Source organism: Saccopteryx leptura, chromosome 3 (genome assembly GCF_036850995.1).
Source record: "Saccopteryx leptura isolate mSacLep1 chromosome 3, mSacLep1_pri_phased_curated, whole genome shotgun sequence".
Taxonomy (NCBI): Eukaryota; Metazoa; Chordata; class Mammalia; order Chiroptera; family Emballonuridae; genus Saccopteryx; species Saccopteryx leptura.
The window spans coordinates 95,403,976-95,430,461 of NC_089505.1; the positions used below are offsets into that span (position 1 = coordinate 95,403,976).

At 50.8% G+C, this 26,486-nt stretch overlaps 1 protein-coding gene across 5 annotated transcripts in view; it reads left to right on the plus strand.

The window, feature by feature from the left end:
• The window catches only part of ACTL8 (actin like 8), an 85,829-nt gene that overhangs the window by 13,649 nt on the left and 45,694 nt on the right, over positions 1 to 26,486 (plus strand). The window contains exon 1 of one of the 5 annotated variants that reach the window (XM_066375232.1): positions 547 to 569. The exons of 1 other annotated variant lie outside the window; for it this stretch is intronic. The gene's annotated coding sequence lies outside the window, so the exon portion shown is untranslated. Of the gene's footprint in view, positions 1 to 546; positions 570 to 3,834; positions 3,894 to 26,486 lie in introns of those variants that run through there. 3 more of the 5 variants (XM_066375228.1, XM_066375233.1, XM_066375227.1) reach the window with 3 other exon arrangements.

Genomic DNA, 26,486 nt, shown 5'->3' on the forward strand with positions numbered 1-26,486 from the left:
TGCTGGTTCTGGGAGCTGCGAGGCAGGGAGCCAGAGGCGTGGGCCCTGCCTCCCAGATGTGCGCAGTTCAGGAGAGGCCCTGGGGCTGGGCGTCTCCCTGCCCCCCATGCATCCAACCCCGGGACAGACCTTGCTTCCAGGCTGACCTTTGTCTCTCTTTGTTTCTTTCTGTGGCTCTAAACATCTAGTCATCATTGGGCAGCCTTGTCCTGTGTCCCCCCCTCTAGGACCCACTGCGGTCTCTTACCCCACGGTCCCTTACCCTCCAGTCCCTTCTCACCTGTGCGCCCACATCCCTAGGACAGTACAAGCCAGCAGAGTGGAGCTGAAGGGTCCTGAAGAGTGTGGGCTCCCACCCCTCATGATAGTTCATGATCACAACTGGCCATTATTGTGTACCTACTATGTGCCTGCATCTCCTTCCTCTCTGTTATGTCCCTATTTTTATAGATGGAGAAACTGAGGCTTGAAGAGGTGAAGTGCCTTGTCCAAGGATAACAGCCAGGAAGGTTAAGTTGGGTAAGACTATGTTAAACACTGTGCTCTTATCAGTTGGGAACACAAAACAGGTAAGGGAAAGCCCCTGATTTCAAGGGGTTCACGATTGCAGCCTACATTGAAGCAGGCAGACTGACTGGCCGAGTGGATAAGTGGATGGGTGGGTGGATGGACAGACAGACGAATAAATAAATAGATGGGTAAATAGATAAATAGGAGGATGAGTGGATGGATGGATGGATGGATGGATGAGTAGACAGATGAATGGACAGAGAGATGGACAAATGGAAAGGAATTCAAATTTGAAGACATAGGGAAAAACAGATAACGAAGAAGGAGAAAGAGTAGACCCCTTTGTCCTTGATTTGATGGGTGACAAGCAATCAGGTCTTGCTAGCCCTGGTCTCCCTTGCTGTGTGACATCAGTGATCCTTTAACCTCTGTGAGCATAGTGATGTCATTTGTGAAATGAGGGCTGGAATGCCACAGTCTCTAAATTCGCACTGGGCTCCAGTACTCTCTGATTTTCTAAGTTTATAAATCCCACCACTGCAAGACCCACATTTATCCTGGGAAGTAGAGGCAGTTGCGTGGGTGGTGGCGGGGGACAAAATTGTATTTCTGACTTGCTGGAATTTTCTAAGAGCAGCAATTATAAACTGGCAGCTGAGAGTTAGACACAGCTCGCGTTAGCTCTTTTGTTTATGCCCATAAATTTTATTTTTTCTTAATTAGCAGGTAGCATTAAAAAACCAGGCTATTTTTAAATTTCCTTGGGGAAACAGAAAGGTTGGGCAACATGGGTGTCACTCCTCACATAGTAGCAAGGAGCCCAGCGTGGCACCTCGTCTAAAGGGATTCAATCCCAGCGCTGACATTTTCCAGCTGTGAGCCTTTGGGGCAAGTTACTTGAACTTTTTGGGCCTCAGTTTCCTCATCTATAAAATGGGGATGATAATAGTACCTGCCTCAGAGGGTCATTGTGAGGGTTAAATAAAATTAATCTATGCAGAGATTTAGAAGAGTTCTTGGAACATAGTGAGGGCTGTGTAAGTGTTGGCTTTTGTTACTATTATTCCTGCGCCCGCCCCCTGGCTATGTATATTAGTCTGTCAGGGTTGTTATAACAAAATACCACAGACTGGGGGTCTTAACATAAATTTATTCTCTCACTGTTCTGGAGCTGGAAGTTCAAGATCAAGAGGCCAGCAGGGTTGATGGTTTTTGCTGAGGCTTCTCTCCTTGGCTTACAAATGGCTACTGTGGTCTTTTCTCTTTGCGCGTGCACCCCTGGTGTCCCTCTCTCCTTATAAAGACACAAGTTCTATTAGATTAGGGCTCCACCCTATGGTCTCATTTAATCTTACTTACCTCCTTAAAGGCCTCCCTCCAAATACGGTCACGTCGGGCCTTAGGTTTTCAACATGTGAGTGGAGGAGACACAGATCAGTCCGTAACTCCACTTGGTAGCCAACAGAGAGTAACGACTCCTTTCTCAGGACAGGATGTTGTTTTTCTGTTTGTAAGGGTCCCAACCAGGGTTGACCACCCTTCAAGGTTTCCCCAGAACAGAGGGGGTTCCTGGGATGCCAGCCTTTCAGTTTTTAAAGGAGGCAAACCAGGTGAGTTGGGCACTCTCGTCCTAATCATAGCCTGCTTCCTTCATTTATTTTACCCGCCCAGCCCCTGGGTGTTGACCTTGTGTCGGAGTGACCCCTGGACCAGGGAGGTGGTGAGAGATGGGGAAAGATGGGGTCCTTGTGCTTCAAGGACCTGGGCGGGCGTCTTGGCCGAGGGAGGGAGCGCGTGCAGCGCCAGGGACTCTGTGAGAGCCCGACTGGCCAGGGTTAAACCCACCTCAAGAAAAAACATCCAGCAAACACCAATGGAGGGAACCAGTAAAAGCATTATCATGATTAATGTTATTTCAAAGACGTAATTTCCCCCCTCTTTCAGACATGTTTGTGTGCTGCTGTGCCGAGTGCTGTCTCTTGATTCTGAGTGTCCTTCCCCTGGAGTAATTTGGAACAAGGTCACTGTTCACCAGGTGGGCTCCTTTGCTTCTGATCTGCCCACAAAATAGCCCTGTGAGGCTGAGGGGTGTGAGCAGCAGGAGGCAGCCTGATGGAGGTGGTGATGGGACTGGGCTTTGATGGAGGAGGCGAGGGGACCAGGTGTTTGCTGGCTGCAACCTCAGCTCGTCCAGGGACAGCCGGAAGCTCCAGCTCAAGGGGCGGGTGTGGGAGGGGTCTGAGATGACCAAGACCTTTATTCTCAGCCAACAAAACCCCTTGTTGATTGAGAAACTTCTCCGAGTCCCCATTTTCTTACCTGCAAAGAAGGGACAAGAATGTTACTTCCCCTTTCTAAATGGTTGTGTAATCTCTTGATTCTGAGTTTGAGCCCTCTTCACACTCACCTGTGCATGCCCACCCCTTGGGGTGGGGGAGTGAGAGACTCCACATCTATAACAAGTACTTCGGCGATGCCAGTGCTGCTGGTCTACGGTGGTCCACAGACCACCGTTTGGAATGGCAAAGCCTGTGAGGATGAAATGAATGTAAGTTCGTAGCATCACAGGAAGTGCTCAAAGTACATGTTACTTACCATCATCTCCACCATCGTCATCACTGCCACCACCATCATCACCACAACCATCATCATCTTCATCATCATTATTTCACCCTCATCATTTACCACCGGCATCATCACTGTCTTATAGAGAAGGTATACAGTTAAGGGTATAGATGTTGGAATTGGACAGCCTTGCATTGAAATCCCTACTCCATCCCTTGCTGGTTGTATGACCTTGGGCAAGTCACTTCATCTCTCTCAGTCTCAGTTTAGTCATCTGTAAAAGGAGGTGGGATAGCCAGTTTCCAAGATGGGCTCCTGGCATTTACACACGTCATCAGAACCCACCTTGTTCTGGGTTTGGTCTGTGTGATCGATAGAATATGGCAGAGGGCAGGAGGGGCGGTATTCACTTCCGAGCTTAGGAGGGCTAGGTTATAAAGGATGTTATGGCTTCTGTCTTGGGCTCTCTCTCTCTCTCTCTCTTTCTCTCTCTCTCTCAATCACTCACTCTAAGGGAAGCCAGCTGCCGTGTCCCGAGGCCACTCAGGCAGCCTATGGTGAGTCCCATGTATCAGGAACTGAGGTTTCTGTCCAACAACCAGTGAGCAACTGACTCCACATAGATGAGCCACATGGATGAACTTGGATGTGGATTCACCAGCTCCAGCCGGTTCTTGAGATGAGACCACAGCCCTCCCCAACAGCCTGACTGCAACCTCCTGGGAGGCCCAGAACCATGGGCTAAGCCACTCCCAGATTCCGGACCCTCCAAAGCTGAATGAAATGATAAAGATAGTTTTCAGTTGCTAAATTTGGAGGTAATTTGGCACACAGTAGTGGGTAAATAACAGGTGGGGCTAATAATATCTAGCTTGCAGATTTGCTGTGAGGATGAAATTCACAAAAGCACTCTGCACAGTGCACAAGTATGTAGAAGGCTGCAGAAATGTAACAAAATGGTGACAACATAACTAACAATATTGTTGGCAACCTTCAGGGTCACGCAGTGAGGGCGTGACAGGGAGCATCCTGATCTTCCCAGCTGCCCAGTTTTAACTATTTGTGTTCCTTCAGCCTTCCTGACCTCGGTGGGCACCAAAGGTTTACCCAGAAAGGAAGTGGCAGGGTCAGTGAGGAAGCAGAAGATGTGAGGATGGTGGTGACAGTCACTGGACCTCTGGGATAGGACGCAGCCATGGTGTGCAAGGGGGGTGAAAGGCTGAGGCAGAGGACTGGTATGTACGTGCGTGTGTTTGTATGCATGTGCACATGTGTATGTGTGTGTATATGTGTGCGTGTGTGTACATGCACATGTGCATCTGTGTGTTCATGTATGTGCACATGTATGCATGTAGGTTGCCTCTAAAGACCCTTCAGCCCCAGATTGGCTGATTGTCTGATCTGCTGCTTGTTTCTGGGTCTGCACTCTGTGAAAGATTTGAAAAACCATGGCAACAAAGAGATAATTAATGAGTGGGGACCGAGGAGGCTAGAAAGCGGGGCATTGCTGAGGCCAGAGAGAGAAGCTCTAGAGAAGGCCCACTGGAGTCTGTTCCTTTTGTTATGAGGGGGGCTCTTTGGTTACAGAAGGATTAGAGAGGGCAGAGCAGGAGATAAGCCCCTGGACCTCCAGCCCCAACATTCCAGGCAGCACAGGGCTCTGGGCCACTAGACAGCTCCTGTGGAGTCATCTGCTCCAGGGTCCTGGACTGCTGAAATTCGATGCATTGTTCTTGGGGGGCTGTCTGTGGCTGCTACCAGGTTCTCAGATGTGTCTGTGATATAAACCATGGAGACTTCCTAGATATCATTCACTGTAGAGACGAGAGAAATGGAGGAACAGAGAGGTTAAGGGACCTGCCTCAGGTCACACAGCAGGCCAGGGCAGAGTCAGGGCTGGAATCCAGGCCTCCTTGCTGAAAACTCTGCCCCAGAATGGGGTGTGTAGTGGGTGTTCTGGGACGTTGTGGTCCAGGGGCTCTCGGGCAGGTGGGCCCATCTGGCTGGTAGATCCCCTGCCTGGACCAGATGGGCAGCCCTCTCATCCCTGGCTTCTTTGCCCCTAAATTTTCACAGGGAATAACTGGGGCAGAAAATTCTGGGGAAACACACAGGCTGCCAAGTGTGGGCCTGGCACTAGCTCAGGAACCTGGATGCCAGGTGGGTTGAAAATAGAATTGGTGAAGGGGATTCCTGGAGGGCTGAGCTTCTGGGAGCAACTTGGCAATCACCATTCCTGAATACTGCCAGATTTCTGTGCCAGGGATGTACCCTCCCTGCCAGATCCTTCCTGCCATGTGCCAGGAACATCTGGAAGAGATTTTTCTGGCTGGTTCTGGGGTACAGAAATGGGTTACAGGGGTCTCAGTCACGTACACAATCACACACATCTGCCAGGGAAGGGAGGACCGGTGTGTGTCTGGAGTGCCTACTAATGCAAGATACTGAGTGAGGTCCCCACACATTGTCCACTTCACTTCTCGTCACTCCTGTGATACAGGGGTCCCCATTTTACAGATGAGGAAATCAAGATTTGGGAACCCGAGGTGACTCACCCAAGGTCACCCAACTTTTAAGTGGCAGAGCTGAGATTTGAATGCAAGTCTGTCTGATTTCAAAGCTTGCCTTTTTTCCATGTCAGAGTACCTCTCTGAGTGCCCTCTAAACCCACTATGTCCAGGTATTAATCTAGACCAGGGGGAGTCAACCTTTTTATACCTACCGCCCACTTTTGTATCTCTGCTAGTAGTAAAATTTTCTAACCACCCACCGGTTCCACAGTAATGGTGATTTATAAAGTAGGGAAGTAACTTTACTTTATAAAATTTATAAAGCAGAGTTACAACAAGTTAAAACATGATAATAATTACTTACCAAGTACTTTATGTCAGATTTTCACTGTTTGGCAGAATAAATCTTTATAAAACAACTTACTATAGTTAAATCTATCTTTTTATTTATACTTTGGTTGCTCAGCTACTGCCCACCATGAAAGCTGGAACACCCACTAGTGGGCAGTAGGGACCAGGTTGACTACCACTGATCTAGATACTGAAGATACAGAGGTTAGTGATAGGGGCCTTGCCTTCAAAGCACTCATAGTTTGGCAAGTGTATTAGCTATTGCTATTATGTTAATGCTGAGTAACAAATACCTCCCAGTGGCCTATGACTTGAAGCATTTTTTCCTCTCGCTCACTGTGGGTCAGCTGGGGAGGCTGTGCAGCAGGTCCAGGTAGGCTTCACTTGTCTCTATTCTCCTTGCACCAGTGGCTACTTGGGCCCTGTTTTCATGACTGGACAGAAGCATATATCTCTTAAACCTTCATCTTGGAACTGGTACATTGTCCTGCTCCTTGCATTCCAAGGCAAGTTACATGGCCAAGCCTAAATTTGATGGGGCAAGGAAATTTTCTTCACCTATGCTAATGGGAGGCATTTCCAAGTCATATGGGAAAGGCATGAATGTCTAACTCTCTAACCGGGAGGTAGGAAGGACAGGGCACAATAATCCAATTATCTGCAGTAGAGAAGACAGACTTGTGATGATAACATTGTAGTGTATTTTATCAAATCTAAGAAACCATCAACTGTAAGACACACCATTAATCTATGTACCGCTAAGAAAGAAAAGCGGCTGCTAACTAAAGTATGACAAGGTGCTGTCTTAGCTCATCATATTTTTATTCTTATCAAAAGAGCTATTTGATACTTGCTTAGGCATGGAAGTGACAATAATATGAACAGTTTTGACCAAGTTTGCTCATGTATAGGCAGTGACGACCGTGTCACACGTGCCACTATCCAAGGAGATTGTGAGATGCCATTGATTGGAAGACACATTCTGATGTCAGGGATGTTAAAATGCGTATGTCTTAGTATTGATTAAGTCCATTGTTTACGGATGCCGAGAACTTGCTCTGAGATGGACGCTGTGCTAAACATTCCATGTGGATAATAAGCTCACTTGTCCCTCATGGCAACCCAAGGGGAAAATATTATCTTCATGTTAGAAATGAGTAGAGCAAGGTTCAGAGTGATCAGTGGTCTTGCCCAAGACCCACAGTTGGCAAGTGGAAGAGCTGGGATTTGAACCTCGGACAGTCTGACTCCAGAGTCTAAGTGGACACTGTGACAAGCTGTACCTCAGTAGACTCATCTGTAGAATGGGGATGATAGAAGTAACTACTGCATAGGTTGTTATGTATATTAGAGTTTTGAAAACAGTGTCAAGCACAGAGCACTCAAGATATGCTGGTCACTCTGGTAGGACCAAATACTTTTTTCCTGAGGCTACTATCCCTGTGATAAGAGCAGTGACTGAATAATACGAGCAGAGGGTTATGGGAGTCCAGACTAGCAGGCCAATGACTGAGTGATTTTCAGGAACTGTCATAAGTTTGATGTGAGGAAAGCAAAAGAGAAGGTGTGATTCATGCATACATTTATTTTACTCAAAAATATTTACTTACTGTGTGCAGGCAGTACAAGGAGTTCTCGGGTTACGACAGTCTTGACAGAGGACGTTTTGAGTATATGATGCTCACTTCCATAAAAACAAGAAGTGGAGACGTGTGTGTTTTGGCTTTGACGTTAGCACGGTACTTATGAACTACATGGGCGAACCAGTTTGGTCTTGTGTGGCGGAAGAATACGCAGTAACGTGGTAGTCTGGCTCTGTGCGGCGGAAGAATATGCAGTAACGTGGTTTTGAGTGAGGGAGTTGGTGTCCCCCAGTGTGCTTACCTATGCCATTTTGGATTGTTCAAAGTGCAGTGTTCCATTTGCATTAGGCTAGGGTGTGTTTCGACTTACACCAAAATTCAGGTTGTGTCACTCATGGGAACAGAACTGTGTTGTAACCCGAGGACCCCCTGTACACAGTGACTGGATTTAAAGCCAAAACTTATGTGCCTACACTTAAAAATTGAGATAGAATTAATCTACAATCAAATACACAGATCTTAAATGTTCCATTTGAAGGATTTTCACGAATGTATATACCTGTGTTACCACCAGCCCAATCACAATAGAGAATATTTCCATCACCCCAGCTCCAAATTCACCCTTCTTGCCTGCTGTGTGAAAATGGATCTGGGCCCTTTAAATTTTTCCCCCAGGCCAGCTCCCAAGCTGAGCTTCCTCAGTAGAGGGCGCTGTGGCATCCACAAGGCGGCGGGAAGGTCCTACTTCCTGTTCCCAGGCGGCTCCTGCAGCACGTGCAGTCTGCCCAGGCCCCGGCTTCTGCACTATCCAGTGGTCAGGAGCACCCAGCGGCCAGCAGTTTCTTCAGCAGCTGCTTTCAGGCAGTTTTGTAGTGGAGTGTGTCTAGTGATACGCCTGTGAGCAGCTTTTGTGGCATCCTCCAGGGCAGATTTCCGGTAAGTTCCACGAGGATTTTTAGCAGGTTCCATTGGTATGGCAGCAGACCCACATTTTGCCATGCCATGCGCCCCGGCCGTGCTTTCAACAAGGTCTGGACGTCAGCCCTCAAGGCGGGGCGGGGCGGGGGTGGTGGTGGTGGTGGTGGTGGTGGTGGTGTGTCTTTCCCTCAGCAAAGGGGCTTTTTCTTGGGGAATTTATGTGAGGTTTAGAAGGGGTCTCTTAACCAGGGGCCCTGGGTGGGAGCCCCTCCTTGGGATGTTGTCTATCTCATCCTGGTAGGAGGTCTCTTTTGGGGGATTCTATGCTCTATATCAGCCCAGGGCGGGGGAGGGGCTTTTCCTTGGGGGTTCTACTTCTGCCTGGGAGGGGACCCCTCCTTGGGGGGCTCCATCTGAGCTCGAGGAGACTTTTTCTTGGGAGAGCTATGTCAGCCATGGGGTCTGGGGTTCTCTCTCAGTCCTTGAATGAGGGGCATTGTTCCTTGGGAGCTCTACCTCCTCCCTGGAGCTCTTGGGGTCTTTATTTCAGCTCTGGGGGACTCATCCTTCGGGGGGTCCTACCAAACCCCTCAGAGCAGGGGTCAGGAACATTTTTGGCTGAGAGAGCCATGAACGCGACATATTTTAAAATGTAATTCCGTGAGAACCATACAACCACCCGTGTACGTTAGGCATTATCCAATAAAAATTCGGTGTTGTCCCGGAGGACAGCTGTGATTGGCTCCAGCCACCCGCAACCATGAACATGAGCGGTAGGAAATGAGTGGATTGTAATATATGAAAATGTTTTATATTTTTAACGTTATTATTATTTTTTATTAAAAATGTGACTGCGAGCCAGATGCAGCCATCAAAAGAGCCACATCGGGCTCGCAAGCCATAGGTTCCTGACCCCTGCCTCAGAGGCTCTTCCCTGGAACTGTCTTAGCCTTGGGGGAGGGGCATTTTTAGGGGCTGTCTCTGGGCTCTGTGGTTGTGGCTGCTTCTTATGTCTGCTTTTATGTTAGTTACAGTTCTCTGTGCTCTTACTAGCCAATCCCCTATTATAAATTCATAATTCTTCATAGGAATCTTTCTCTGTTAAAATTACTGTGTGGTTTCTTTTTCTTTCTTTAAAATTAAAAAAAAAACCGATGGATTTTAGAGAGAGAGAGAGAAGAGGAAGGGAGAGAGAGAAACATCAATTTGTTGTTCCACTTATTTATGCATTCATTGGTTGATTCTCGTCCGTGCTCTGACCGGGAATTGAACCTACAACCTTGGTGTATCAGGAAGATACTCTAACTAACTGAGCTACCTGGTCAGGGTGGGTTTCTTTTCCTTGAAGGGACCCTAATCTATCCTGAATTGGTGTCAGGAGGTGGGCATGCAATGATAGGATTTGCAGACTGGTTTTCTCGCGCTTTGGGGCTGGAGTGTGGTGCTGAGCTCCTCGTCAATGGGAAATGAGATGCTGGTAACCTAACACCTGTAGTGGTCTAACGATTAATCGAACTGTCACCTGTGTTTGATTGAGATGAAGTGCTATTGAGGCACATCCCTTGGGAGCTGGAGCGAGGCTGCACTTGACCGTTAGGGCAGCAATGACGGCAGATGAGGACTGTGGGTTGGGTTGAGTTTTTTCAAGGGCTCTTAGCACTTACCGAGAGAAAGCAACCAGTGCAGGTTCCCTCATTCTTAGCTCAAGTCACGGCCTGAGAACCCGGGGGCTTCCACGACAGCCCTTCAAGGCGGCATTTCTTATCGCCGCAGGGCTGGTAGTGCTTAAATACAAACAAAATTTAATTTTGTTTTTATCGTGCTCGTGGCTGAATTATAACCACAATTGAATTTACTTCTTGACAGATTTCTCATGTGAAAATTAGGGCATTAATTGGGAAAGAAAGGAGTCCTGAAATGTAGAATGGGGACATCTGTTGGACCTGGATGAAATGACACTCTTAAACCCCAGGTGGCTCTGAGCCTCCCTTGGCGGTGTTGGTAGTGTGCCATCCAGTGTCTGAGGAGACTATTCCTTCTGTTAAAAAACCTCCGTGATAACCGTGGCAGGAGCAGGGGCCCTGAAAGGGGAGGCCCATTCTTCTCAAGACTCACTGCGGCTACCACTTGTCATCACTATACTCTAACTAGGGTCAAGTCTCAGCATGTTCCATGGTGACAGGGACACACCATGACCTAGCGGGGCTCGTCAAACTTTTTATAAAAACCGCCCACTTTTGCAGTGCTGGTCAGCCTAGTCTCTACTGCCCACTAGTGGGTGTTTCAGCTTTCATAGTGGGCGTAGCAGAGCAACCAAACAGCGCTGCGATTGGCCCACCCTGAAAGCTGGAACGTCCACTAGTGGGCGGTAGGGACCAGGTTGACCAGCACTGCAAAAGTGGGCGGGTTTTTATAAAAAGTTTGACAACCCCTGATTGTAAGACTTTGCTAATGTATGTCAGCGTGGTGGGCATGTGTGGGAATGGGTGCTAAGGGTTTTAGACCAAAGAGGGCAGGAAATGACCCCAGATTGGGCTGGATTTATGGCTATTGGACGCATTTAGGAGACATTCTGGATTGGGTTATTTAGCGTGTGTAGCTGGAGGTGGCTGCCACAGCTTACTTGGTTGATTGTCTGAAATTTGGACCCAACTATGGGGCTGTCCATTTCACTAATGGAAAGGGTGAGATCTTCTTTTGTATGAACAACAGCTATGGCTTTTTAGGTGAACTACAGAATTTTGCTGTTGTACAGGAGTTTGATGATGTGATATGGGCTAATGGGGAAGCTGGGTCATCACAGGGATGGAGTGGCTGGCTATTGATGATTCCCTGTCAGTTCCAAATTCACCCTTCTTGCCTGCTGTGTGAAAATGGGTCTGGGCCCTTTAAATTTTTCCCCCAGGCCAGCTCCCAAGCTGAGCTTCCTCAGTAGAGGGCGCTGTGGAGTCCACATGGCGGGGAAGGCCCTACTTCCTGTTCCCAGGCGGCTCTTGCAGCACGTGCAGTCTGCCCAGGTCTCGGCTTATGCACTATCCAGTGGTCAGCGCACAGCGGCCAGCAGCCAGCAGCTTCTCCAGCAGCTGCTTTCAGGCAGTTTTATAGTGGGGTGTGTCTGGTGAGACAACTGTGAGCAGCTTTTGTGGCATCCCCCGGGGCAGATTTCCGGTAAGTTCCACGAGGATTTCTAGCAGGTTCACTGGTGTGGCAGTAGACCCACATTTTGACTTGCAGTGCGCCCTAGCCGTGCCTTCAACAAGGTCTGGACGTCAGCCCTGGAAAGTGTGTGTGTGTGTGTGTGGGGGGGGTACTTCCCTAGGGATTCTACCCCAGCCTTGTGTGGTGGGAGGCTCTTTCTTGGGCATTCTCCCAGCCTGGGGTCCAAGGAGGTACTTGCTTGGGACTCTATTCAGCCTATATAAGGTACCTCGTTTTCATGGGTTCTATGTCAGCGCTAGGGGGATTTGTCCTTGATACTATTCTCTAGATCAGTGGTTTTTAATCCTTTTACACTTGGGGACTGGTGAAAATAGGAGAATGATTTCAGGGACCACTAGGGCAGAAAAGCCCCTGAGAATAAGCAAATTTTTTTTTTTTTTTGTATTTTTTCTGAAGCTGGAAACGGGGAGAGACAGTCAGACAGACTCCCGCATGCACCCGACCGGGATCCACCCGGCATGCCCACCAGGGGCGACGCTCTGCCCCTCCGGGGCGTCGCTCTGCCGCGACCAGAGCCACTCCAGCGCCTGGGGCAGAGGCCAAGGAGCCATCCCCAGTGCCCGGGCCATCTTTGCTCCAATGGAGCCTTGACTGTGGGAGGGGAAGAGAGAGACATAGGAGGGGGGGATAGAGAAGCAAATGGGTGCTTCTCCTATGTGCCCTGGCCGGGAATCGAACCCTGGTCCCCCACACGCCAGGCCGACGCTCTACCGCTGAGCCAACCAGCCAGGGCGAGAATAAGCAAATTTGACTAGGATCATTGGGTCGTAATCCTCATACAATATCAGGGTGGTTAATTCTTTTGCAGAGAGACACAACATTTCTGGTGGACTGGTCTGTGGACCAACAGTTGAAAAACACTGCTCTAGACCTTGGCTGGTTGGCTCAGTGGCAGAGCATTGGCCTGGTGTGTGGACATCCTGGCTTTGATCCCCAGTCAGGGCACACATGAGAAGCAACCATCTTCTCTCCCCCCCTTCCCTTTCCCTCTTCTTTTCCTCTTCCCCTCCCACAGCCAGTGGCTCAATTGGTTCAAGTGTGGCCCCAGGCACTGCTGATAGCTCGGTTGGTCTGAGCATTGACCCTACATAGGGGTTGCTGGGTGGATCCTGGTCAGGGCACATGCAGGAGTCTGTTGTCTGTCTTTCTGTCTCTCATCTTCTCACTTAAAAAAAGAAAAGAAAAGAAAAACACAGCTCTAGAGTTCTTTACTTCTTTCCATCCAGACCCTTGTTAATGTAATCTCCTGTTATAGTTAATACTTTTTTTATTTATTTTTTGATAGAGACATAGTGTCAGAGAGAGGGACAGATAGGGACAGACAGACAGGAAGGGAGAGAGATGAGAAGCATTAATTCTTCACTGCAGCACCTTAGTTGTTCGTTGATTGCTTTCTCATATGTGCCTAGACCGAGGTCGGGTGGGGTGGGCTACAGCAGAGCTAGTGACCCCTTGCTCAAGTCAGTGTTCTTGGACTCAAGCCAGCGACCCCATGCTCAAGCTGGATGAGCCCGCACTCAAGCCAGCAACTTCGGGGTTTCGAACCTGGGTCCTCTGTGTCCCAGTCCAACACTCTATTCACTGTGGCACTGCCTGGTCAGGCTTTGTGAAACTTTTCCTTCACATCACTGTGTGGTTTCTTCCTCCTGATTGGCGGCAAAGTGATTCACATTGTGTGTCTAGATCACAGCTTGTTCATCCATTTTCATGTCGGTATCTCCAATTTGGGGCCGTTACGAATAATTTGCTGTGATATTTCAAATGAATAAGCCTTTTTGTGTGCTATATTTTCATATCTCTTGGGCAGATACTTTGATCGGGTTCCTTGGTGGAGGCCTGGCTAAGGGGTTTTAACGTTGTCTAAAAGGTGCTAAGGAATCCCAGGAGTTTTGTGGGTCTGTTTTTCATAGAAGGGATGGGTCTCGGTATGGGCTATAGAAGGATTGCATGGCCTTGTGTCAGTGGGAGTGTGGACACCAACTTGCATTTCCCCAGATACGGGTGGCTGCTGGGCCTAGTAATGCAGGGCGTGTGACTTAGCTCTATTTCCGAATCTGTGAAATTGGAATGTTCACTTGCATCCATAGGATTGTTGACAGGACCAAAAGGGATAATGCCTGAGGTGCTTGTGGCATGGGATGGCATTGAGGTGACACATGGCAGGTGATACCCAACACAGTGTTATTATTAGATGTTGAAGCCAGGGTGTCCCAGTTACCCCCTGGCACCAGCCATTGTGTATCTAGAGGGGTGGGACAGGATCTCAGCACCCTGCCCAGAGACATATCTGGATCCAGAAAAGACAGGACATAGCTGTCCATGGCTGCCTGCTGCCCAGTGCTTTTTCCACACCTTGTGGTTGTCCTCCGAAGAGTGGACCCTCAAGGTGGCCTCGGACTCTGGGCTCCATGCCTGGCGCACTGACAGTCACCTTAGACAAGTCCTGTGGCCTTGAATGACAGGCTACGGAACTTGGGTTCCATGCCGAAGGTCCTGGGTGTCAGGGAGGGTTCAAGGCAGGGGAGCGGCAAGTTCGGGCTTGTTCTTCCGTTGCTCTAATTTCACCAGCCCAATGGTTTATTATGATTATTTTTTATTTTAATGAGAGGAGGGAATGCAGAGACAGACTCCCTCATGCCTCCCAAATGGGATCCACCCAGCATGCCTACTAGGGGGCGATGCTCTGCCCATCTGGGGCCCTTGCTCCCTTGTATCAGGAGCCATTTTTTAGTGCCTGAGGCAGAAGCTAAGGAGCCATCCTCAGCGCCTGGGACCAACTCACTCTAATTGAGCCATGGCTGCAGGAGGGGAGGAGAAGGAGGAGGAGGAGGAGGAGGAGGAGGAGGAGGAGGAGGAGGAGGAGGAGGAGGGGAGGAGGAGGAGGAGGAGGAGGAGGAGGAGGAGGAGGAGAGGAGGAGGAGGAGGGCGCTTCTCCTGTGTGCCCTGGCCAGGAATCAAACCTGGGACTTTCACATGCCAGGCCGATGCTCTACCACTGAGCCAACCAGCCAGGGCACCCATCCAATGATTTTTAACAGGGGCAATTTTGTCTCTCAGGGGACTTGTGGTTGTTGCAACTGGGGTAGGGGCAGGGACTGCTACTGGCGTGTAGTAGGTAGGGGCCAGGGAAGCTATAGGGTACGGGATGGCCCATACAACAAAGAGCTATCCAGCCCTGAATGTCAGCACTGCCAAGGTGGAGAAGTCCTCCAGCTCAGTGCCCGGTACACGGCCGGCTCTCAGCAAAGGTTGGATGAATGAGATTCTGGGGCAGAGCCAGGCATCTGGTGCGAAGTCAGTTTAGCCTGGAAATGGAGTTGTTTTCCTTTCTGAGGGCTCTTTTCCCTGTTTCCAATGCGCGTTGCCCTGAGCAGAGATGTTATAGACTGACAGGCAGGCTCCAGCCTGGATCCCCCTGGCGGGGCCGGGGCATTGCGGTGACGCCTACAGTGGCCCAGCCTCCTGGGGCCCCTCTGCAGAGGTCCCCATCCTGATGTCAGTGTTCGTTCCGGCCTCCCCCTCCCTGTCTCAGCCACATGCTGCTGACACTCCACCAGCCCCACTTGGTATACGGGCCCCGTGTGACCCGAGAGCCTGGGTTTTAATAGCTGAATATTTCCTTAAAACTTTTTGACTTGCCTGGAGGCCCTTATTCCTCCAATCCTGCCAGCCTGCCTCCCTGGGGGGATTCATGCAGAAGCTGATGTGTTAATAGGCCTGGCAGCCTCTCCTCTTCCGGCTTGCCACCTGACCTGTCCGTGCCCCTAATGGCGCCTGAGATGGCCTCACTTTGGGCCCCTGTGTCCAGTGTCCAGGCGGTGGGGGCCAGGTGGGCACCAAATGTTAGAATCTACCTGGAGGAAGCCTCCATATGGAGACTTCCTCTGTGGCGTTGGGGGCATGAGCTGTACCCACCAGGGCCATTGAGCTCTGGTCCCTCCTAGGGAGTGATAATTTATTTGTGTCCTGCCTGCCTACTTCCTACTCTCCATTCTGGTTGTGAAATTCGGGTGCTTAGCAAGTGTTGAGCACCCAGTAAGCCATTTTTTTTTATGATTTTTAAAGTTTATTAAATAGTATGAGCTTAAATACATACAATGAGAGAGAGAGAGAGAGAGAGAGAGAGAGAGAGAGAGAAAGAGAGCGCCTGAGCATCAGAGTCTCCCGGGAATTTTGGATTTTCAGTGTCAGTGATTGAAGTTGGTAGCTAAGTCATTAACAACAGCTCTTCGGAGGAATCGGTGGAATTCAGCTTCTGAGGTCCCACCCGTCCAGCTTTCTATTCGGGCTTTACGACCACCTCAGAATAATGGCCCTGCTGTCGTTTCCCCCACTCTGCAGATGAGGAAGCTGAAGCTCGGAGGGGTCCCTTGTCCGTGGTGGAAGGGTGATGCTGAGGCTTGGGCTGGGGTCAGTGCCCACGGAGCCTGCTGCCTCGGGTCATTCTTTCCTGCCCTAGAAGGTTCCCTGTCAGTTCCCTCCAGTCACATGACACAAGGAGCAGCCTTGTTTGGTGGGGGGCACAGGGCAGGATGGGCTTCCAAAATGCACACCTCCTAGCCGTAAGTCAGTGTGCCTCGTAGTGCGATGGTTTCCCAGTGAGGCGGTAAGCATCCCACCACTGGGACTGTTCAAGCAGGGGCCGTTGTTCAGGTGGGACAGAGAGATCCCTTCTCAGACGTGAGGGGCTGGACTGGAAGGTCTCTGAGGGGCCTTCACCTCTAAGGATCACAATCCTCTGAGCCAGCTTTGAATTCTCCACACCTTAGGGAAGATGGAGTCAGTGCCGCTATTCTCAGGGTGAGGGGCTGAGGCTGAGAAGCAGGCATTTCTGTGCCCAGGTTTCTGGTTCCTCTTTTACTGGTCATTTACCCCCGGTGGGCCAGGCACAGAGCAGGTCACCCCTTGTGTCTTGCTTGGTGGCAGCACAATGGGGGGCGGATGGCTTTGATCTGGTAATGGTTCTCTGTCTGTTCTGCTGAGCACCTACTGTGTGCCAGGCCCTGGGGACAGGGCTGAGGGGAGGTCTCTTTGGTTCTCAGGAAGCTCATGTTGGAGTGTGATGAGCAGATGGGTTTGCTTGTGGTTCCCAAGCATCAGATGGATCCTGGCTGTCCTCAGAACCACAGCATGAAACCCTGGATGGTGGCTCAGTGGATAGAGCATTGGCCCAGCGTATGGATGTCCTGGGGTTGATTCCTGGTCAGGGCACACAGGGGAAGCCATCTGCTTCTCCCCCACTCCCTCTTCCCCTCTTCTCCCCTGCTACTGCTCTCCCTCTTTCCCTCCTGCAGCCAGTGGCTTGATTGGTTTGAGCATGGCCCTGGGCACTGAGATTGGCTCTCTCAGAGAGCGACAGCCTCAGGCACTAAAAATAGCTTGGTACTTGAGCATTGGCCCAAGATGGGTTTTCTAGGTGGATCCAGTTGAGGTGCATGAAGGCGTCTGCTTCACTATCTCCCTTTCTCTCACCTAAAAGGAAGGAAGGAAGGAAGGAAGGAAGGAAGGAAGGAAGGAAGGAAGGAAGGAAGGGAGGAAGGAAGGAAGGAAGGAAGGAAGGAAGAGAAAAAGGGAAGAGAAGAGAAAAAAAAAGAACCACAGCATGGGTCACCAGGGGCGGAAGGAAGGAAGGAAGGAAGGAAGGAAGGAAGGAAGGAAGGAAGGGAGGGAGGGAGGGAGGGAGGGAGGGAGGGAGGGAGGGAGGGAGGGAGGGAGGGAGGGAGGGAGGAAGGAAGGAAGGAAGGAAGGAAGGAAGGAAGGAAGGAAGGAAGGAAGGAAGGAAGGAAGGAAGGAAGAGAAAAAGGGAAGAGAAGAGAAAAAAAAAGAACCACAGCATGGGTCACCAGGGGCTGTATTGGGGATATTGTCACTAGCGACCTGGAGGATCATGGCTGAGACTCAGATTCAGGAACTGGGCCACTGTGTACCAGTGGCAGGCTCAGCCTGAGGAGAGGTGGGAGGGGTGTTACTTGGGTCCAGAGTGGGTGAGAGATGGTCTAGCTGGAGGCACTGGACGCTTTCAACATGAGAAACAGACAGAGGGGTGGGTAGCCTTCCTCCATCCTGGTGCCTGGGGGCTGGGTCTTATCCACCTTAGCTCACTGTCTCCCAGTGACTAGGACTGCTGTGGGTGCAGGAGGGATTCACCCACTGTCGGGGTTCCTTCATAAGGCAGCAGGGCCCCTCCTTGCCTCTGCCGGAGGGCTGTGTGTGTATTAACGTGTCAGACCTGCACATACAGCAGGTCCTCGAATAATGTCACTTCAGTCAATGTCATTTTGTTATAACATTGATGAGATGTCATGGGAACTTAATTCTTGTTTATCTCAATTAGCCTATGGTAGAATGGGTATTGTTAAATATTGTTCTGCTTAAAGTCGCAGGAGCTATTGGCGTTGAGTGAGGGCTTAATTGTAATCCCACCAAGTAGGAATGATAATTATGCCCATTTGACAGATGAAGGAAGTGAGGCCCAGGGAAATGGGGTAACATGCCCGTGCCCCTCTCCACGGCTGGCTCCTCACCATCCTGGAAGTCGCACCTTAAGTTTCTCTTCTTCAGAGGTGTCTTCCCTGAGCCCCGGACCAGTTACACGGGCAGCGATGACTGTCTTGTTTGTCCCCGTGTTCCTGATCGTGTCTACTGCCTGGAGAGGAAGGTCCCTGAGGACAGCCTGTGCCTGCTGGTGGGCACAGGGAGGGCAGGGTCCGCTGATCCCATCACCGGGCTTCTTCTTTGCCTCTTGCCTTGACAGAGTGGTGAGTTCATTAAACGCCCTTGGTGTCATTTCCCGGGGACCCTGATGGGAAGGGGAGGTTCCTTCTGGATCACTCTCCCTGCCCCCAACACCCAGCTCCCAGGGAATTAATCTCATCCCAGGTTTTAGATCAGCTGAAGTTCATGCAGCCAGCGCTCCCACGGGTAATGACTATAATTTCCCCTGCAAAGCCCTCGGCTTTAGGATGATGTTGTGACCGAAATATAAGAAGCCTGCCCTTGTAATTGAGGCTTCAGAAGCAAGCTGGTGCTCAGTGCGTGTTTTGGAAGCATCACCCTTGAACTTTGGCTGTTAGACTTTGTAGTGGTTCTGCAAATACAATAATGGCTCGTGGGTGGGACGTGTTGGTTCACCGTCTACCCCCAACCCCCATAGTTGTGTTGCCATTCCTGGTCCAGTTTGGAGCCTCCCGGCAGCCCCCGGAGCTGGGAGGGGTGCTGGGCCCTAAGTTGATTGGGCAGAAAAGTCGTGTGTTCCCCAGAATGGTGCAGAGCGGGAGCAGAGGGCCTGCCTCGAGCGCGGGTCTCCTGCCCCTGGGACGCGTGCTCGCTCTGTGTCTTGCGTCTCTCCTGCTCATAAGTCTCATTGGGGAGGACCTCTTGCTGTCTCGACCCCAGCTGATGTTTGTTGTAGGAGAGCCACTGCAGAAGTAAACATCACAGCCTGGGATAATGCCGGCTCGCCCAGCACCGTCCCCATCACCTCGCATGCGGTAGGGCCTTAAATTCTCCCGTCAGCCTGTCCTGGTAGGGCGGTTAGCAACCCCAGTTTGCAGAGGATGGAGCTGAGCCCCCACAGGCTGTGGCCAGTTTCTACAGGAAAGGAATGGATCAGAAGGAATCTGAGGTCTAGCTGATTGGCCTTGAAAAGTCTGGGAATCCAAAACCCTTTGGGACCCCACCAGGATGGGTAACCCCAGCCGGCTTTTTTTTTTTTTTTTGTATTTTTCTGAAGCTGGAAACGGGGAGAGACAGTCAGACAGACTCCCGCATGCGCCCGACCGGGATCCACCCGGCATGCCCACCAGGGGCGACGCTCTGCCCACCAGGGGGCGATGTTCTGCCCCTCTGGGGCGTCGCTCTGCAGCGACCAGAGCCACTCTAGCGCCTGGGGCAGAGGCCAAGGAGACATCCCCAGCGCCCGGGCCATCTTTGCTCCAATGGAGCCTTGGCTGCAGGAGGGGAAGAGAGAGACAGAGAGGAAGGAGGGGGGTGGGGGTGGAGAAGCAAATGGGCGCTTCTCCTGTGTGCCCTGGCCGGGAATCGAACCTGGGTCCCCCGCACGCCAGGCCGACACTCTACCGCTGAGCCAACCGGCCAGGGCCCCAGCCGGCTTTAAAGGATCTTGCAGGATGGAATTCCATGTCCCGGAAGAGACGGGATGTAATCGATGGGGCTTTGGCCATGTGACCAGCCCTGGCTTGGCAAGGTTTAGGGTGTCGTGGTCCATAGTCCTGCTGAAACTGAGTTTGAGAGGGCGGCATCGGTCCTGGAAAGGAAAGGAATTTGGGAGTGCTGGTATCAGAGGAAGAGGGGATGGGTACTGAGGTGCTACAAACACCTAATGTCCCCTAAAAGGATGTCCGAGGTGTGTGAGCTGCGTCCTGGACCTTCAGGACGCTAAGGGATGATGATGTCACCATCTGGAATGATAGAGAACAGGCCCAAATTCCACTGAGCAAATGAAGGAGCTGAGTTCAGAGTAGACCAAGGTTTCTGGCTCGGAGTGAGGCCGTGGAAACTCTGGCTGGGTCTGGAGGGCTTGGTGGTCTTGAATAGGAGGGGCGGGTGGGAATGGTACTCGGAGTGAGGCTCGTTGCTTGGGCAAAGTCACAGAGGCTGGGATGTGTCTGCTGGATTGTGTGGAGGTGGAGACCAGCTGGTGCTTCCCTGGTAGGGAGCCGGGAGTACAGCCAGAGCCGAGGGCTGAAGGTGTCACTGAACACCCGGTGGAGGAAGGTGACTGTGTCTGGCCGGGGCGGAGCAGTGCTGGGTGGAAGCCGAGTTTGCTGAGTAATGGAATGCACTGCTTTGGTGGAGCACCTACTATGCGCCTGACATTGTACTAAGCCAGCGATTTCCAGCTAGTGTGCTACAGAAATTTTTTTTCCTTTTCTTTTCTTTTTTCTTTTTCTTTTTTTTTTTGTATTTTTCTGAAGCTAGAAATGAGGAGAGATAGTCAGATAGACTCCCGCATGCACCCGACCGGGATCCACCCGGCACGCCCACCAGGGGGCGACGCTCTGCCCCTCTGGGGCGTCGCTCTGTTGCAACCAGAGCCACTCTAGCGCCTGGGGTAGAGGCCAAGGAGCCATCCCCAGCGCCCAGGCCATCTTTGCTCCAATGGAGCCTCGGCTGCGGGAGGGGAAGACAGAGACAGAGAGGAAGGAGAGGGGGAGGGGTGGAGAAGCAGATGGGCGCTTCTCCTGTGTGCCCTGGCCGGGAATCGAACCCGGGACTTCTGCATGCCAGGCCGACACTCTACCACTGAGCCAACCGGCCAGGGCCCCACAAGAATTTTTAAACTGTGTGGTACCTGACTGTTTAAGTCAGGGGCGCTGACCTCTTTGCCCCTAGATTGTCATATTTTTTTTTTTTTTTTTTTTTTTTTTTTTTTTTTTTTTTAAATTAAGAAGTCTTTTTTTTTTTTTTTAATCTTTTTTTTTAAATTTTATTTATTCATTTTAGAGAGGAGAGAGAAATGGAGAGAGAGAGACAGAGAGGGAGAGAGAGAGGAGAGAGAGACAGAGAGAGAAGGTGGGGAGGAGCTGGAAGCATCAACTCCCATATGTGCCTTGACCAGGCAAGCCCAGGGTTTCGAACCGGCAACCTCAGCATTTCCAGGTCGACACTTTATCCACTGCGCCACCACAGGTCAGGCAATTGTCAGATTAAAAAAAAAAAAAAGACCACAGCCAATACAACAGTAGCCGTTTGCTGTGAATGAATCCAAATTATACTATTTTTTTTTGTTGATTGGCAAAAACTTTATTTCTAGTGCCACAGAATTTTAGTAATTTATGTGCGCTGTGAGATGAAAAGGGTTGAGTCATTGTACTAAGCGTGTCATTGTGACCTTCTCTAACCTGCAGAGTGATCCTGCCCCACAGTGCTGCTGTCATTCCTACTGCACAGAGGAAGGGATGGGGCTCAGAGAAGTTAGTGACTTGGCCAAGGTCACACAGTGAGCTAATAGCAGAGACGGGATTTGAACCTAGGTCTGGCCGCCGTTGTCCACCCATCTGTGTTACTGAGTCATCAGCTGTGCAGTCAGGGGCAGCCTGCCGACCTGTCCTGAGCTGCCGCCCCACTCCTTTCCCCTCCAGCCTTGTCTTCCTCTGTGTCCCTAGACAGCATTGAGCATGGCCGTGGGCGGGCAGGGGTGGCGGAGTGCAGGGGGTTTGGAGGCTTGCTCCTTGTCCCTGCAGAGCTTTATTCCCTCCCTTCTCCCCGCAAAGAGCTGGAACAAAGCTGGCAAAACTGGTGTCAGCAGAAAAATCTAATTTTCACCTCAGACACATCTGCCCCTGACAGATAGTAACCCAGCCTCTAGACTTCCCTTTCAGATGGGACTGAGTGGAGCCCTGTCCTGGTTGTTGGGAGATGAGCTCTGTCACATTCACTGGCACACTTTAGGCAGGATGTTTCTTTTTTTTCTTTCTTTCTTTTTTCTTTTCCAAGTGAGAGGAAGGGAGATAGAGAGACAGACTACTGCATGTGCCCCGATCGGGATCCACCCGGCAACCCCTGTCTGGGGCTGATGCTCTGCCCATCTGGAGCCATGATTGCAACCAAGCTATTTTTAGTGCCTGAGATGGAGGCTCCATGGAGCTGTCCTCAGTGCCTGGGGCTGATGTGCTCAAACCAATGGAGCTATGGTTGCAGGAGAGAAAGAGAGAGAGAAAGAAAGAGAATGAGAGAAGGGGGAGCAGGAGAAGCAGATAGTCCCTTCTCCTGTGTGCCCTGACTGGGAATTGAACCCAGGACTCCCACATGCTGGGTTCACGCTCTACCACCGAGCCAACTGGCCAGGACCACAGGGTGTTTCTCCTCAATAGGCCTGAGAGTTTCCACTGATAAAATGGGGGTGGTGGCACTTGGGGCTGGGAGTCACACATTCAGATGCTGATAGGAGCCCTTGGGAAAGACAAAGGTGTGGAATGGGCTGGGTGGCAAAGAGAAGAGGGTGCTGGGGAAGGAGGGCCTGGCAGGCATGGGCCCTACCTCCCGGGGCAGCCCTGCTCAGGGCCACCCGGTTGTTGCTAGGTAGACTACCATTGCCAGATCTTTGGATTATTTTCAAGAAAAGCCAGACATCTTTATTTTTTTGGGGGGGAGGGAGTATTTTTCTGAAGTAAGAGAAACAGGGAGGCAGATGGACAGACTCCCACATGCGCCCGACCGGGATCCACCTAGCATGCCCACCAGGGGGCGATGCTCTGCTCATCTGAGGCGTCGCTCTGCTGCAACCAGAGCCATTCTAGCGCCTGGGGCAGAGGCCATGGAGCCATCCTCAGCGCCTGGGACAACTTTGCTCCAATGGAGCTTTGGCTGCGGGAGGGGAAGAGAGAGACAGAGAGAAAGGAGGGAGGAGGGGTGGAGAAGCAGATGGGTGCTTCTCCTGTGTGCCCTGGCCGGGAATCGAACCTGGGCCAACACTCTACTGCTAAGCTAACTGGCCAGAGCTGACATCTTTTTAAAAACAAAAAAACAAAAACACCTTTTATCTGTTGAGTTTTAGAAAGAGAAGAAGAGAGATAGTGAGGGGGAGAGAGAAACATTGATTTGTTGTTTCACTCATTCATGCATTCGTGGGTTGATTCGTGTACGTTCCCTGACTGGAGATGGAACCCGTAACCTTGGCATGTCAGGCCCATGCTCTAACCAGCTAACCTACTCTGCCAGGGCTGCCAGATATGTTAATTGTGCTCAGATATAAAATAGCTCAGATTTTAAATGTTAGCCACAATTATTTAAACAGTTTTGCAAAGATTGTATAAGCCAGTGGTCGGCAAACTGCGGCTCGTGAGCCAAACGCTGCTCTTTGGCCCCTTGAGTGTGGCTCTTCCACAGAATACCACGTGCGGGCGCTACCTCGATAAGGAATGTACCTACCTATATAGTTTAAGTTTAAAAAATTTGGCTCTCAAAAGAAATTTCAACCGTTGTAGTGTTGCTATTTGGCTCTGTTGACTGATGAGTTTGCCGACCACTGGTGTAAGCCAATAAAACAGCTTCCTGGGCTGCAGTGGGCCTGGGGGTCGCCAGGGTGCTGTGCCCAGACTAGATCGTTTGGGTTTCTTCCAGCCGGATGAGCTACAGCTACATTTACTGTGCAAATAAATAAAAATCAAATATTTGCCTTCAAGATAATATTGATTTGTATTTATTGATGAGCTCTGCGGTTTACAATGTGCATCTTAAGCTCAGAGTTAATAACAGGGCGGAAACTTCTTTGAGAGACTGTAATCACAGATTAGGTATCATGTCCCTGTACCTCTGTCTGTGTGTGTTGCTTCTGCCTCTAACATCTGTCTGTAATCCTTCCTGCTGCAGACGTAGCTTAGCCTCGTTTCTGTGGCAACTGGGCACGCAACCTTCTCCCTTCATTGCCGGCTGTTCGGAGAGAGAAAAACTGGGTGGGTGGCCTTGGGATTTACATAACCTGGACAGCAGTCACCGGGACTTCGACATTCTACCTCTGCAAGATTGTGGACGGGGCAGGTTTATTTGGAGCCAGAGCCAAATTTATTGGCTCTCGTAAATTTTTAGAGCGTTGGGGTTAGAGCTACTGACTCTATCTCATCTGTAGCTGTTCCCAGATGGAGGGTGCTGTGGATTGATTTTTATAATATCCAGAGAGCAATGGGTTTATAGGCCCTTTTAAGGGTGGGCCAATTAAAGAGCTGATAGGGTTAGAAGAGGATCTAGGGGTCACAGTGGCCAGTCAGCTGACTAGGTACTCTGATTCTTCCCACCATAAGCAGTGAAGCTGAGAGGGCCTTAAGCAGGGCAGGGAGACAGCTCCCCTGGGGCTGTGGCGTGGTAACTGTCTGCCCTGGGCTCTGACAGGAAGGACCAGGGAGAGGGCAAGACGCAGGCATTGGAGTCAAATGGCCTAGTGTGCAGTCCTGGCTCCCCCACTGTGAGGCTGTGGGATTTGGGCAATTCACTTAACATCTCTGAGCTTCTGCTGCCTTGTCTGTAAAATGAAAATTATAGTAGCAACTTCCTCATAGGTTATTGTAAGGGTCATCGTGACCGTGTAAAGCACACAGAAGTCTGCAAATGTTTTCTGTAAAGGACCTGATAATAAACATGTTAGGCTTTGCGGGCTGTGGAGTCTCCGCCAAACTCCTCAGCTCAACTCTGCTGTCGCAACGTGAAAGCAGCCGGAGACAATATGTAAAGGATGGACGTGGCTGTTTTCCAGTAAAACTTTATTTATAGACACTGGAATTTGACCTTTCATGTGTCACAAAAGAGTCTCCTTTTCCTGATTTTTTTTCCCCCCAACTTCACTGCTCGCAAAATTAGGGGATATTTTATCGCTTCATATTCATTTTGAAATATCCCCTAATTTTTGTGAGCGGTATATTTAAAAATGCATAAACCATCCTTAGCTTGCCAGACCATATAGAAATTGGTAGCGAACTGGGCCGTAGTTTGGCGACTCCTGATGTAGAATCATGCCTGTTATGTGTCCTTTAAATGTTTACTGTTACATTTATCTTTATCATCATTCTTCTCATTCTAAGAGGGCGGGTTGGGCTGGGGAGGGAGCGTGCATAAGAACTGCTGTGGGAAGGGGAGAGGGGGTTGGTCCCATTACCCCAACTAGGGCCGACCTCTGTGACTGGTGGGCAGAATTGACAGGGAGATGGATCTGGGCTCCAAGGCCTCTAGCAGCTAAAGTTGGAACAGACTGCCTGGGGTGTAGTGAGCTCCTGCCACTAGACGTGCTCAGCAGAGGCCAGAGGTCCTGCCGCCGGCCGTGAGAGAGGCTGGCTCACTGAACAAACGGACGCTTAGGTCCTGGATTCCTATAGCTCCAGCCGGCTGGGGGAGGGGGGTTCCTATTCTTCCAGGTCCCTTTCCTTAATTCTCAAAGCGCCATGATCTTCTCCTTGCTTCTTGAAAAGTCCAGTGATGTGTTTGGGACCAGCATTACCCCGTTTAACAAGTGGGTGAGCTGGGGGACAGAGGATGAGTGGGACACTGGCCCAGACCTGTGGGCTAGGCGGGAGGGGGGGCTTGGTGGAAACACATGGATGTGGTCCTGGATCTGGTTTGTATCCCAACTCTACTGCTTCCTGCCTTTGTGCTCCCGGGCGAAAAAGTCATGTAACCTCCCTGAGCCTCAGCCTCAGTTTCTCCATCTGTACCAGGGAAGTATGTGATCTGGACAAAGCAGTTGCAAGGATGAAATGTGTGACTGCGTGTAAAACGCTTAGCACGGTACCTGGTGGACAGGTGGACAGTAGGTCTTCAAGCTACTCATTCCTGTCCACTCTAGTCCTAGCCTCTGGTCCCAGGGCTGCTGGGCTGGCCTGGAGGGCCGGGGAGGAGCCTGCCCTTGGGGACACGGCCTGCCCACCAGCAGTTTATTATATTGGAGTCCTCTCCGGATTTGTGGTGCTGGCATCTTTGGGGAGGGGTGGTAGGAGGGAGTAGCTCCAGTCCAGCCTAAACCATTCTAGGCCTGGAAGGAGGTGAGGCAGTCTAGGCTGCCACAGGCCCAGGGAGCGGGGCTAGGACTTTCTCCACCGTGACACACGGACGGACGTTGGGCAGGGAGATCTGTGGTCCTAAGGACGGCCACCAGACAGCCCGGTAAACAAGAAGTGAGGTTTCTTCCTGTACATGTGGCACTGCACCCTCTGGGGACTTGGGAAGAGAGGCTGTTGGGAAGAGTGCCTGGGGACATGTGAGGTTTGGCTGGGGCTGCCACTGGCAGAGGTGGCGAGGGTCGCACCTCCCCTGGCTTCCTGCTTCATGTGCTGGGCCCTCTGCATGAGCGACTCACATGGGGGATCCTGTGAATCCTCACAGC